Source organism: Xenopus tropicalis, chromosome 7, assembly GCF_000004195.4.
Source record: "Xenopus tropicalis strain Nigerian chromosome 7, UCB_Xtro_10.0, whole genome shotgun sequence".
Classification (NCBI taxonomy): Eukaryota; Metazoa; Chordata; class Amphibia; order Anura; family Pipidae; genus Xenopus; species Xenopus tropicalis.
The window spans coordinates 92,681,935-92,695,880 of NC_030683.2; positions in this window are offsets into that span (position 1 = coordinate 92,681,935).

Here is a 13,946-nt window from a genome sequence, read left to right on the forward strand (position 1 = left end):
CAGAGTAGGGCAGAGTATGGCACACACAGACAGCATAGGGCAGACAGAGTATGGCACACACAGGCAGGGTAGAGCAGGCAGACTATGGCACACACATGCAGGGTAGGGCAGGCAGAGTATGGCACACACATGCAGGGTAGAGCTGGGCAAGCAAAAAGGGAAGAAGACAGGGAAACCAGGATCATGCAAGTAACTGATTATGACCACTCCAACATCAACAGTTTGTACTGTACTATGTAAAGTAACACAATGTTGGCACTGCTCAAACAGTCAGGCCTGGATTTGTGGAAAGGCCACAAAGGCCCGGGCCTAGGGCGGCATGCCGCCCCGCCGCAACAGAATTTTTAAATTTGGCTCCCATACGGAGCACTCGGGACCTCTCCCACTGCTCCGTATGGGAGTTTAAATGTGCGATTGCGCATGCGCACTTGTGGGGGGCGGGGCAGGGGCGGCCTCGGGGCGCCAAGAACTTAAATCCGGCCCTGCAAACAGTTTGAGTTGTGAACAGTTGAACAATGTGGGTAATTACAGTCTGCATCTAAGTTATGAACAATGCAGGGACTTACAAATATGAACGATGCAGCAGCTTACCATGTGAACAGCCAGGTGGGGGCACACGATGGGGGGGGGCATAAGCCGCCAGTTGGACAGCAATGCATGAGATAGCTTCAAGAAGGGGTTGGCACCAGTTAAGCAAAGCAATGGCTGAGATGAAAGCTGAAAACTTAAGAATTCAAACAAACACTGGAGAAGCTTATGGCAAAGGCTGATTTTCCTCTTTTATCACCATTAAAAATGAATCATTACTATAGGAGCAAAGGTGCCAAGCAGGGAGTAGCATCACTCAGCCTAGCCTGGAATGTGAGTAGGCCACACACCCTATGTAATCTGATTATTTTCCCAGAAGGCCCACAATTCTACAAATCAGCTCTGTGCTGCCTGCCCAGAAATGATTGTTTCACATGCTGGCAACTGCACTTTCTTGCAGATACCTGAAATACTTGCAAATAAAATGATAAATTATTTGTTTAAGTGGAAACGTGAGGCAGAGAGGCAGAATGTTTAGATATGCCGAGGCGGAATCCTTATCCATTGTTATAAAACACATTTATAATAAGGAGAAATATTTATTGCTCTAATATGTGTAAGATATCAACCCTGTATGAATATTCTATTGCAAACAGTTGCTTTGTAAAGGCATTGTGTTCTTGGGCTGGTTACACTTGTCTGTGTTTTTTTTTTTAAATGGATTTAAGGTTTTCATTCTTACTTGCAATCCAGGTATTCAGAATGTAAACTTGTAAATTCCCAAATATGCACTTAGCTGAAATTATGATTTGCTTTGCCTTGCTCAGACATGTAACTATCAGATCTTATCTAATAAAGTGCTCGTGAATATAATGTACAGTGGGGGCAAAGCCTTTTTTTTCAAATGAAGGTCATGGTCAGAGCAGAATGGGCCCACACAGAAAGGCTGGAACACTCAAAATTGGAATTAATACGTATATTTAAAATTAGGGATGTCTAACAGCTATCTTTGGCTGGGAAACACAGGGCAACAACAGCTATCAGGCAACAGGGTGGACATATCTCTTTGGGAATAATTAGCAAAATTTAGCAAGGATTATATAAATCAAGCACTTCTGAGCCAATGAGCCTATTTGACACTGGAGTTTAAAATAAATGACCTTTCAGCTCTGCCCTAAAACCAACACTGTTTTGGGTTACTACTGCAAAACCTTACCTAGGTTAGCTCTGAAACCCAGCTACATGAATAACCATGATCATGTGAGGAGAGCAGATATTATTTAAAGCTAGTATACACCACATACAGCTAACTTATCCGAGACACAGTGAATAACAAGGGCGTTAGAATAGTCTTTATCCTGTTGCTATGTTCATGCCGATTCCCAGATGGGTTAGCGCTCCATGACATACTCTGCCAGCTGTTTTAGGAAATTCTTGCTCTTCCTGTTTAATCTGTAGCTAAGCTGCCATGGTATGCGTGCGGAGTGCCAGTGAAGGGGATGGCATGTCTGGAGAGTAATACAGATGCCCCCACTTCCCATGCTCAGCTGCTAGTCATGTCTATTTGCATTGGCTGCATAACAAGGTGTACAGCTGGCCCAGAGCATGGGAGATTTGGATGGTTTTGCACTTTGGCCCTTACAAACTATTTAATTGAGTAAACACCTGCTATATCTGGGAACAAAGCCAGTGGCAAATAATATGCAAATGGTTGGAGTAGCTGCCAGCCTTGGTGGAAAAATATAACAGGCAGAAAAATGGTTTGTACCTGCCAAATTCACCTGCAGCCACTTGGGCAAACGTTCTGCTGATATCCCAGCCGGAGTTATTTGATCCTGCTATTACTTTCTGATGGATTGAAAGCTCGGTATCAGGTTAAGCTTGTTTGCTATGGAAAACACTTTATTTCCTTTGTTGTTTTACAAATTGTTTTATAAAATATGTTTTATCAACAGAAATGTTTATTTTGGCAATGGTATAATATATAATGATTATGTAGACTTCGAGTTAGGCCAGGGCTACTCTCCAGCAATGGATGAACTTGAACACACAGAATCATTAGCTAAAGCCTGAAGGGCAGTAAAGTTAGCTCACTAGGAACTGTTGCTTAATAATTGCTGCCACTTTTATATAACCATCCAGGGATGAGATAATATCTTTATACAATACAATTACACATCACAATTAGATAAAGACCTTTAATCCCTACTACTGAACAAACCTTTTGAACAGTGCTCAAAGCTGACCCAGAATTTGGATAACCAGGTGCTCATGGCAACTCGTTTCTTTGGCATCTAAATGGAGATCACAATTGACCCTCTCCGTGACAGAAGCAATAGTAAATAGCAAATAATTAGTGATGAGCGAAATTTTAAGCCAGGCATGAATTTGAGGTGAAATTTCGCATTTTGCCATTGGTGGACTTTTTAGCGAAAAGCCAGGAAAAGCATGTGGATATACAGTGCTAACCCATTGGCCATAGCCATGCTTACACTAAACTTTACAGTATTTCCTGTAACTATGGACCTAAAAAATACATTTTACATATTAATATCCTGAGCCATGCAGATCAGGCAAATTCCTCTCTCCATGTAACAGCGCATACACAGAAAGAAATAACATATTTTTATATGTATTTACCATTGGTTCCTATTTTATCATTTTGCACTTCCATATTCTGTAGTTTCCTGTCTGCTGTACATAAAGTCTTTTTTTTTGTTTGTTTTAGACCTTTATTTTTTTTTTTAGAGAATCCCTTGCAAGACCATGAATAATGCTGATCCAACATCTATAGAAGTGCCTGACTGCCAACAGCTAAAGGGCATCAAGAGATCTTTTTGCGTTGAAATTCAACAACATTGGAATAGCTGTTAGATGTCCATTGCTGCATGTACGTTATAGTAATATATGTGATGCTACATGTATGTCTGCAAGTGCAGTGAGCAAAGTGCAATTGGATTTGTCCCTTGATGTCTTGCCAAGTCCAACAATATCTTAGTCCATTTATTTCAGACTATTGAATGTAAAATACATGTACTATATTAATACCCACATACCAGGGCCAGACCAAGGGGTAGGCAGACAAGGCACCTGCCTAGAAAGCAATGATGGGGGGCACCTTGTCATTGTCCCTTGTCATTGCCCCGGTGCTTGTCATTGCACGGCAGAGTCAGTGACACCCCCCCACCCCGCGCTACAGCATTGCGTGCACCAAGTGGTCAGGGGCGAGGTAGCCAACTGGGTCGGCTTGGCCTGCCCCTGCCACATACTGCTTCCTTTTTATTTTATCTCCAGACATTTCACCTCCGCAATGCTATTAATATAACAGTAGGGTCAAAATGACAATTGGTACAGTAAATGCTGAGGCCCAACCAAGGTGCTAGATGAGTATATTTGTACACTGGGTTATCTTTGTTATGAAGCTGATTAGCACCCTGCATGCTTAAATAAGGAAAATATATCAGATTTAGTGGCAGTGTTTACCTTTACCATTTATTTTCCCTTAATTAGACAGCAGTGTGAGTCAGCACTATACAAGGAACACTAGTTTTCTGTGCATTTGCATTGCAGTATAGATATATGCGCAAGCTACCTTATTCCTGTCTTCATCAGAAGCATTTATCAGAGATACTTATAAGGTTGCCATCTGGCCTGTATTTTACTGGTATAACTAATACATAATATAATTTTATTGTAATAGATAAATAGGTTTTTTAATAGAGAAAAAAGATAACATAAATTGGAAGGCCAGTATCTTTTTCCAGAAAAATTGGAAATCATCAATAGGGCTGCAAATTTGTTATGGTCTGTTTTGTGGCTGTATATTAAGGATTATTTAGAACTCATTTGCTAATGGTACAAGTGCATTACAGGGGTGGTTTACCTTTAAGTTAACTTTTAGAATGTTATAGAATGACCAGTTATCAGCAACTTTTCTACTGATCTTCATTTGTGCAGCTCATGTGGCAATGTTCCAGCTGGAAAAATGGCTGCAAAACTTTGCACATTGCCTCAAACTTAAATAAATATCTTAAAATGTTGTAGCTTTATCCCTTAAGCTGCTGCTAAGTGCCACAGATTGCAACATTTACAGTAAGGTTCAAAAAAGCCTTGCGCTACTGTAGACAGTGAATTAGCAGTTTTGGATCAGTGAGCACAGGGCTGGCATTTTTAGCAGATAATTGCCCCAAGTTACCAGGACAACTTGGGGCAACCCCCTCTCTGCAGTTGTCCTGGAACACTGGAATGCCCCACAACCCCTATGCCATCTTGGTTCACATGGTGCTTTAATTTATTTTGTATTTTGTACAAATACATTGTACATTATTTATTTTTCACCATAAAAAATTGTGTGCGCCATTGCATTTTGGGGTTTTATGCCACATATTTATTCGATACTGGGTATCTAACTGTTCAGAAGATCTATTATTTTTTAGCATTATACTAAGGATATGTGGGAGATAAGGTACTCTAAATGGCTTTGAGGTGATTTTCTGAATTTGAAAGTGTTCTTTTCAATAATGTTATATAATATATACTGTATATATACCTATCTAGCCTGAGAAATAAGTACTGTGCTGAGATAAAATATGTCAAGTTTCATTATGAAAGAGCACAAGATGTTTAAAATCAGCTTGCAGTTAGTGCGAATTTCACCTGAAAGGCTTTAAAACAGATTATAAGGAAAGAATGTAGTCCCCTGTCCATGTCTAACCCAGTCCCTCCAGTGACCATGGATCAGGCAAAAAAGCAGCTTAAACTTAATGCAATCATAACTAATCACAGACAAGGCGTAACTATATACGGATGGATTAAATAAAATCCACTAGGTACATAGCTACATCGAGTTAAACTTTTCTGAAATCTCCTTACTGTTGATAGAAAGAAAGACAAACACAGATTCCCTGAACCTATTAACAGTTCTTCTCCAAAGGGGGGAGGGGGGAATTCTATTCTTTATTTTTTATTTTAAGAACTTGGATCTCAAGAAACCTTCTGCTATTATACTGCAGTTCTTCTCTAAAACAACTCTCCAGCCATTATAAATATCTGTATTGTATCTGTCATAAACAATACCCATGACCTGTGCACACAGTTCTCTGATAAACAATACTGGATATATTTTCTAAAGGTTTTCTCACACAAAATGTTCCCAAAGAACTTGAGTTCCTTCATTTTTTTCATTCAAGTTTTATATTTTTACATGTATATAATTTAAAAGAACACCCTCTTACAGTATTATATCAAACTGAATTCCACTTACTTGTGGCTCAAACCAGCATAATAAAAGTTCCTACAAAGGAACAGTATCCAAATAAACCACCCCAGTCTACTTTAGAATTAATGAATTATACAAACAATAAAAACAAGATATGCAATAAAGTGTTAAAAATTACAACTGATTTGACACCTCATTCATGAAAAAAATCTTGAAAAATTCATCCAAAAATGAATAAAATGCATAAAGTGCACTGTGCCAAAAGTCTTTGATGTCACAGAGTTCTCAATATACAGTTATAGTTCAACGATGTCCTCCTTGTAAAGTGCAGTTATATCAAGGTGCCTTATATTAGTGTACTGTTCTCTCTTATTCTCATTCTAAACAACAGCAGAATATAAAGTGCAATATCAGAGAGTAAACACTGGAAACACAGCTTTCCAGTCATATGTGTTGTATCCAATATGGCAAATTATCAATTATATGAAGTAAAGGGTGTCTGAATTCCACATAGAATTGTTTAAGGTGTTTTCCCCCTTTTTCCTTTACTGGCTAATCATTATAATGTATGGCAAACTTGTGGCATGTTTTCTACCTTTCTATCAAAATGCTAACTCAAAATGTTATTTAAAAAATGGCCATCATGACAGAATATATTTTTGCCCATTTTGGAATGGGAAAATATTTTAGTGAATATTGGAAATTTACTGAAAAATTGAAATATTATTCTAGGGAAAATGCAGGTAAGAAAGGAGGAGAATTGAAAAGGCAATAACTTTTAGTTTACTGTGATGGAGAAAGTCATTTTCTAAGAGAACAGAGAGGTTATTTGCTATGATCCCAGCCACCGCCCTAGACAATTGATGAACTGCAAAAGAAAAGGGTACCCCCTGGCCCCTTCCCATTAGCGAGGCTTCAGAATTTAGCGCCAGTGTTTGATGGCAGGATTTTTTTATATGCTTTTTTTTAAATGTATAGACACTCAGGCCTGTCCCCCTAATGCTGCTACACTAAGGGCAGGGGCCCTTAGCTAACTATAAATAAATATGGTACTGGACCCCAGACATAAAAGTGCTAGGGCCATAGAAACACAACATTTTTCACTAAGTATGGATTCACTGCGGATTTCCTTGTTTCACCAATGGCGGATTGGCAAATATTAGCTGTGGAAAATTTGCTGTGCAACAAAAAAAAAATTGTGCATCAAAATACAGTATATGACGCCAAAAAATTGTTGCGCGAGTCAGTCAAAAATATATACATGTTGTGTGCGTCATTTTTTGGTGGGCATGGAATGTTTTACGCATGCAACCAATTTTTTACACGCGTTTTTTTTTCTGCCATTCGTTAATTTTTCAAAGTTTAGCAAATTTTTCAGCAAAGCCAAAGGGGACAGATTCACTCATCACTAACCCTTACTACACATTCACTTGCACTTGGGGTCTTGCTGCTGACCACACCTCAAAATCCAGTTGGAGGCTGTAATGCAAGAAAAAATTGACTGACTAGAATATCTGGTCTAGACTGGAAATATCATTACCTTGACCCCCTGTTCATACAGAACAGTCATCAGTATCTTGTTTATTTGAAGTTAGAAGACGCACATAACTGTGGGCATCCCACCCTTCCATATACCTATTCAGTGCCCTTTATCATTATGTTTCAGCTCTAATGTAAGGGAACATTTCACCTCATTCATTTCATTCTCTGACAAGATAATATTTTCCTAGGTTCCATTCAAGTAAGCATCCATAGCATCAAGGAATAAAACTCACTTCACTTTCAAATCCTGATGCCCTTTGCCACACAGGCCACTAGCGAAAGCAACTTTCTATGGAAGGAAAGAAAAATAAATGCAAAAGAAAAAACAGAACAGACAGCTTAACTTATTGTATATTGTCAACAATATTAGTTTGTATTTTTATGTTTCTTTTTACAATTATTTCGTAAATGCTGGTGGAATTCAACGTTCTTTCCACCATTTTAACTTTCTTTTTTGTTTATTAGGAATCACTGTAGTCACTGCTGGATGCACTGTAAGAAACAAATGCAAATCTGATTTTGAAAACTGGTTTTTGAAGGACAGGTCTATTCTTAGAATGCATGAAATAGCCAAAAATATGCCTGTCCTATACTATATAAAATTAAGGGGTTGTAAACCCAGCCATGATGCTGTCCCACTGCGCCCCCTACTTTTGCTATAAAAGTTGACAAAAACATAATTACAGATGCAAGAAAATTCACCAATAAGAATTTTACTGATACAAAATTCATTATAAATGCAAACTAATTGACCAGTAAGAACGCTAATTCCCTGCACTATGTCAGGCAGCTTGATTTTATCTTACATATAGAAATAGTTTCATTTTTTCCCTTTATTATATGACACAGAAATCAGACATGGGGATAAAGGACAGACTTGTTTAGTGCTGGGAAACTGTGCTTAATGCTTCCAATTGTAGAAACAAAGAACATGGAGCTAGATTTACGCAGATCAGCAGTCGCTGAAAAGTTTAGGACTTTATTTAGGACGTTTTATTGTGCAATATTGCTTTAAGAATACAACACTCATATAGCTGGACTACAGCTCTTAGCACGCATCTACCTTATTATACATATTATATATTACATTATTCTGGGGTTTGTAGTCCAGAAACAGCAGAGTAAAGTTTGGTTGAGCAGTGCTCAATCTGAATTATTTGCTTAAATGGACTCTATAGGAGATGGTCTTCACATTATTCAGAGCTTTCTGGATAATGAGTTTCTAGATACTTACCTGAACGATTTAAGACCCTAGGAGCTAAAAGCACTATACTCTCATTTCCAAGGTTGTGGAGAACAAAACAGGAATTTCTGGATTTCCTTTTTGTTTGTAGCTGCCACCGCTGGCCATAGCTAAAAGGGCTTAGGGCAAGCTCTGCTGTGCATAAGACCATGACTTAAAAAATCTCCTGTATTGCATTTATTGAAAACTGCTATTCTTTAAATATATACTGTATATATATGTAATATATATATATAGTCTTGCAAAGAATCGGCACTCACCAGTATCGGGCACAGGCTGGGTGCTGACAAAAATAATACATCAAACTCAACAGTAGAAAGCACTCACAGCTACAGCATCAATCAGGTCAGTGATTTATTTCAGCATACCATCTACGCGTTTCGATCACCACAGGATCGTCATCAGGATGATATATATATATATATATATAAATGTAGGGGATCAGAGAACTCTGTCCCCTGTTTCTCAGTCTGTGACATCATCCAGCCTAGCTACAGACTGGGGAGGGACCCGGTTGGCTGGATGCGGGCAGGCCCAGCAGTTGATATAGGGAGCCCCTGATGTTTTGCCAGCTTGAGGAAGAGAGATACAGAGTGAGCAGCCAGTACCACTTGTTGTGAGTTCAGACTGAAAAGAGAAGAGTCTGCAGGGCTGCCAGTGATTACAAAGTCCTCTTTAAAAAGTTTGTGTGTCCCCCCTGGTGAGAACAGGTATTGCTTGTTTGCCTGCTACGTGGGAGCAGCTACCTTTCCATAGGGGAAGGTACTCTGGGGCAGGTAGCGCTACCTGGGGGGACATAAGAGCTCTTGGGGAAGGGACTGAACTGATTTAAGGGTTGTGGTCTATCTGGATCCAAGTTGGGACTGGGCACCTACAGAGCAAGAAAATCAGTTATCCCTAAAGTTGTTTTACATTCTATTTGAACAGTTATATAAAGTTTGATATTTCTGCAACTGTGTGTGATTATTCCTAGTGGAAATCCCCTTAAGGTGTGCTCCTCAGTGTCCACTAGGTGGAGACACTGCGCTATAATCCCAGTTCCCAGTATCTTTATAACTCAAAGAGAACGAAAATCTCCTGCTAAAACAAGTAAACAGCCCAAAAGAAGTGAGTGTGCCAAGAAAGGGTTACATATCTATATATCTATATATATATATATATATATTTGACATTTTGCTCCATTGCTATGTCAGTATCATAGATAGCGTGATCTAAAATTGCTTACTTCTCCCTTTCCAATATAGAATTGACCTGTAAAGCACAATATTATTATGAAAGGTTAATTAATACCACTGATTTGGTGCAGATATTTTTTTATTGTCGGTATTCACAAATTTAAATTGCAGTAGTTTATTTTATTGTGTTTCATATACAGGTATGGGATCCCATATTCAGAAACCAGAAAACTCTGAATTACAGGTGATCTAAAGACCCTTTATCCAGAAAACCCCAGATCCAACAACAACATCAATGAGAAGTTTTGTGACCATAGTATGCAAGAATATTGGTAGATTTTGCACACATATCAGTATCTATTACTTTTCTCAGGAATTGGAGGGGAGATTTAAATCTTGGGCTTGAAGGTAGTCTGTAATGCACAGCATCCCAAAACCCAGAACAAAAGCCAAGGTCCCTGGTCTGAGCTCACTCTTCTGCCTATAACAGCCACCTTTCGCTTCGGGAGGAGCCCTCCACTACTCGGGTGTCGCCAGGACTTAATGTGAGAGAACTAAGGCAAATGTTCTGGGCAGGCAAGGGAACCAAAGAGTACAAAATCAGAGGAAGGAGGTGTAGTCGCAAACAGGCAAATGGTCAAAACCATTATTTCCGCATAGGTAAGCCCTAGTATAGCTACATAGAGAACTGAAGTTTCTTTTAGTTTTTTTCCCCAGGTGAGCGAGATCTTATCCTAGAAGGTACTGTATCATTGTTTGGATCTCTCCCACCCGTCCACACTGTTGAGTGATTTGTGACTTAAAGAGTCCTAAAAAAATGAAAGGTACATGTTTGTTTAACATTAGGATTTAGTGCTTGACCTCTGGCATTAACTAGAAAAGTAGTGAGGTAAGACTCTCTTCTTAAAGGAGAAGGAAACATTAAATCATTGAGGGGTGATAAAGACACCAAGATTCTTCTGCAGAAATACACTGGGCCAGTGCAGATTTTAGCGGACAGGAGCACTGACTGACCCATGGTTATCAGGTAAGCAATTCTAATCACTGGGGGGTGCTTAACATTTTAGCACCTCCCAGTGATTTAAACTTTAGTTCTCCTTTAAAAATATGCATTATAATAAAATAATGTGATGTCTTTTACCGAAGACACCCCCCAGCGAACAGGTTTGTAAATTGAAGTTAGTTTATTGAAATTGCATGATTAGAAAGGGCGTATGCATTTCATGCTGTACTTAGCACTTACTTTTAGATTTGCCTGTGAGTATGTGAGTAAGTGCTATGTACAGCTCAAAAGACATATGGCTCAGTTGATGCTGCAATACGCTACTTTTGTTTTGCAAGCCTGTCCTCTGGGGGGATGTCTTCTTTGAAGTGTATGTCCTTTTTGTGATTTTGGGTGGTTCTTTCCTTAGTGAAGGCTCAGGTTGTATACTTGGGAGAATACTGGTGAGTTTACTTCATATAAATAATTTGTCCCACTACTTCATAAAACTGTATACAACACCATGGCCAAAAGCTATGAAGATTTAAATTCTGTTATTGTTAATTGCTGTGTTTAACTTATCTTATAAAGAGGCATTATATCAGCCAATCAATAGTCAAGTTTAATTTAATATGTCAATGATAGGGTATTTGGGGGTAGCATATAAACTGCTATTATTTCTCAGATAAAATAGAAGGCATATATAAACATCTGCTGGACTCACATCTGTCAATAGTGATTGGAAGTTTGGTGCATATTTTTGGGGTTGTGGAGTTTGGTCTTTGTCAGAAAGAGAAATAGACATCACTGACATTAAACATCGCAAGAATATGAAACCCTTTCTTGGCACACTCACTTTATTTGGCTGTATTACTTGCTTAGTACAGGAGATTTTGCCCTCTTAGAATTATAAGATACTGGGAACTGCACAGTGCCTCCACCGAGTGGACACTGAGGAACACATCTCAGGGGACTTTCCACTAGGAATAATCACACACAGTTTTGCAGCAATATCAAACTTTATATAACGGTTGAAAATGGAAGTAAACAACTTTATGGATTACTGATTATCCTGCTCTGAGGAACCTGTGCAGTCTATCCATGGCTGGCACAGTCAGTCTCTATAGGTGCCCAGTCCCAACTTGGATCCGGATAGACCACAACCCTTTTTGTCAGTTCAGTCCCTTCCTCAAGAGCTCTTAAGTCCCCCCAGGTAGCGCTACCTGCCCCAGAGTACCTTCCACTATGGAAAGGTGGCGGTTGCTACATAGCAGGCAAACGAACAATGCCTGTTCTCACCAGGGGACACACACAGAGATTCCAAAGAGGACTTTGTAATCACCAGCAGCCCCGCAGACGTCTCCTTTTTGCAGTCTGAACTCACAACAGTTTGTACTGGCTGCTCACTCTGGATCTCTCTTTCACACTGGCAAAAACAACAGGGGCTCCCTTTATAAACTACTGGGCCCGTCCCTAGATTTTTGGCTCCAAACCTTAAGCACACCTCTCCCAGACGTGCACTGGGGCATCCAGCCAATCCGGTCCTTCCCCAGTCTGTAGCTAGGCTGGATGATGTCACAGACTGAGAAACAGGGGACAGGTTTCTCTGGTCCCCTACAAATACATGGCAACATTTTGGATGATGGCAGATTTTGGGCCCTGAGGTGGAGGATTATCCACATCATTGATTTGAGGACTTCCTCATTTGATGACAGACACTAAATGCCAGAGAGTAAAAAGCATCAGCAATACACAAGATAATATATTAATTTACCTTAGAAAACAAGTGACCAAGGACAAGGGGCATACATATTTGACATTGTGCATACTAAGTTTACCAATTCGCTGCTACAAAAACATCAGTATCTATATTTTCTTGGAATGCATGTCAGTATATTAAAAATACTTGGCAACCTAAATGCTAAATTGAATTCAGTGCTAAATTGAATGAGTTACACTGGCTTTAGCTTGGCACGCAATAGCACCCATGACCATTTTGTGTCTGGGCACAAGCATATTGACACAAGTGTCTTTAATGAATGGAGTTTTTATACAATTGGCACTAACACTAACAAATTCTTATCTTTAGGTGACAAGTCTTAACAACAGGCAGAATTATAGGATGAGCGATAACAGATTTGCAGCAGGTGGTTACTGCGTTGGACAATGCAGGGACATTTTCTGTCAGTACAGCGGGATAACATGATCATCTAAAACAGAGACTGGCAACTTGATATTCTCCAGGGTATAGCTTTAAAATTCCTGCTGGAAGCTGATGTATATTTATTAATATTATCACTATTAATAACTGGGGAGCTTCAGAAGTTAAAACGTATGGGTTCTCTACTGCAAAGCTAAGCCTCATTGCACAAAGTTCAGTCCTGAACCATAAAGTTACCATTTTGCCCCCTAAAATGCTGCCCCAAAGGAGGAAATAACAAATGCTAAACTCACAACAGTATGAAACATTTGGCTGTTTATTAAATTAGACTTTTTATACAGGTATAGGACCCATTATCCAGAATGCTTGGGACCAAGGGTATTCCGGATAAGGAGTCTTTCCGTAATTTGGATCTCAATACCTTAAGTCTACTAAAAAATCAATAAAACATTAATTAAACCCAATAGGATTGTTTTGCATCCAATAAGGATTATTTATATCTTAGTTGGGATCAATTACAAGGTTTTGTTTTATTTCTACATAGAAAAAGGAAATCAGTTTTAAAATTCTGAATTATTTGATTAAAATGGAGTCTATGGGAGACGGGCTTTCTGTAATTCGGAGCTTTCTGGATAACAGGTTTCCGGATAAGGGGTCCGATACCTGTAGTAGATTTTTGGCATCAACTTGGCTCTGTTCATCTTAATATTCCATATTTGACTGAAACCTGGGACCTTAACATGTTTATACTTATTTTTTATAATTATTTTATTCCTTTGTTCTAACATATACAGCAACAGGAGCTTTGGCACATAACAAAGTCTAACATTTTAAAAGATAGAACAGTTTAGATGTTCAGTTTATTTTGCTACTGCAGCCAAGAATCTCACTATCTGGTCTTGATTTCTGCTATGGAACATCAGTTCTGCATTCCTCAACTTTTTCTCTTGTGAGGATTCGCTAAATATTCATTCTTTCACTAGATGCTTTAGCCCAGTAGGGGTTTAATATACTTAAAGGGATACTATCATTATTTTATGGTATCATTTTTACTTCTAAATTGCATTGTATACGTAGCAAATTATTCACTCTACCAT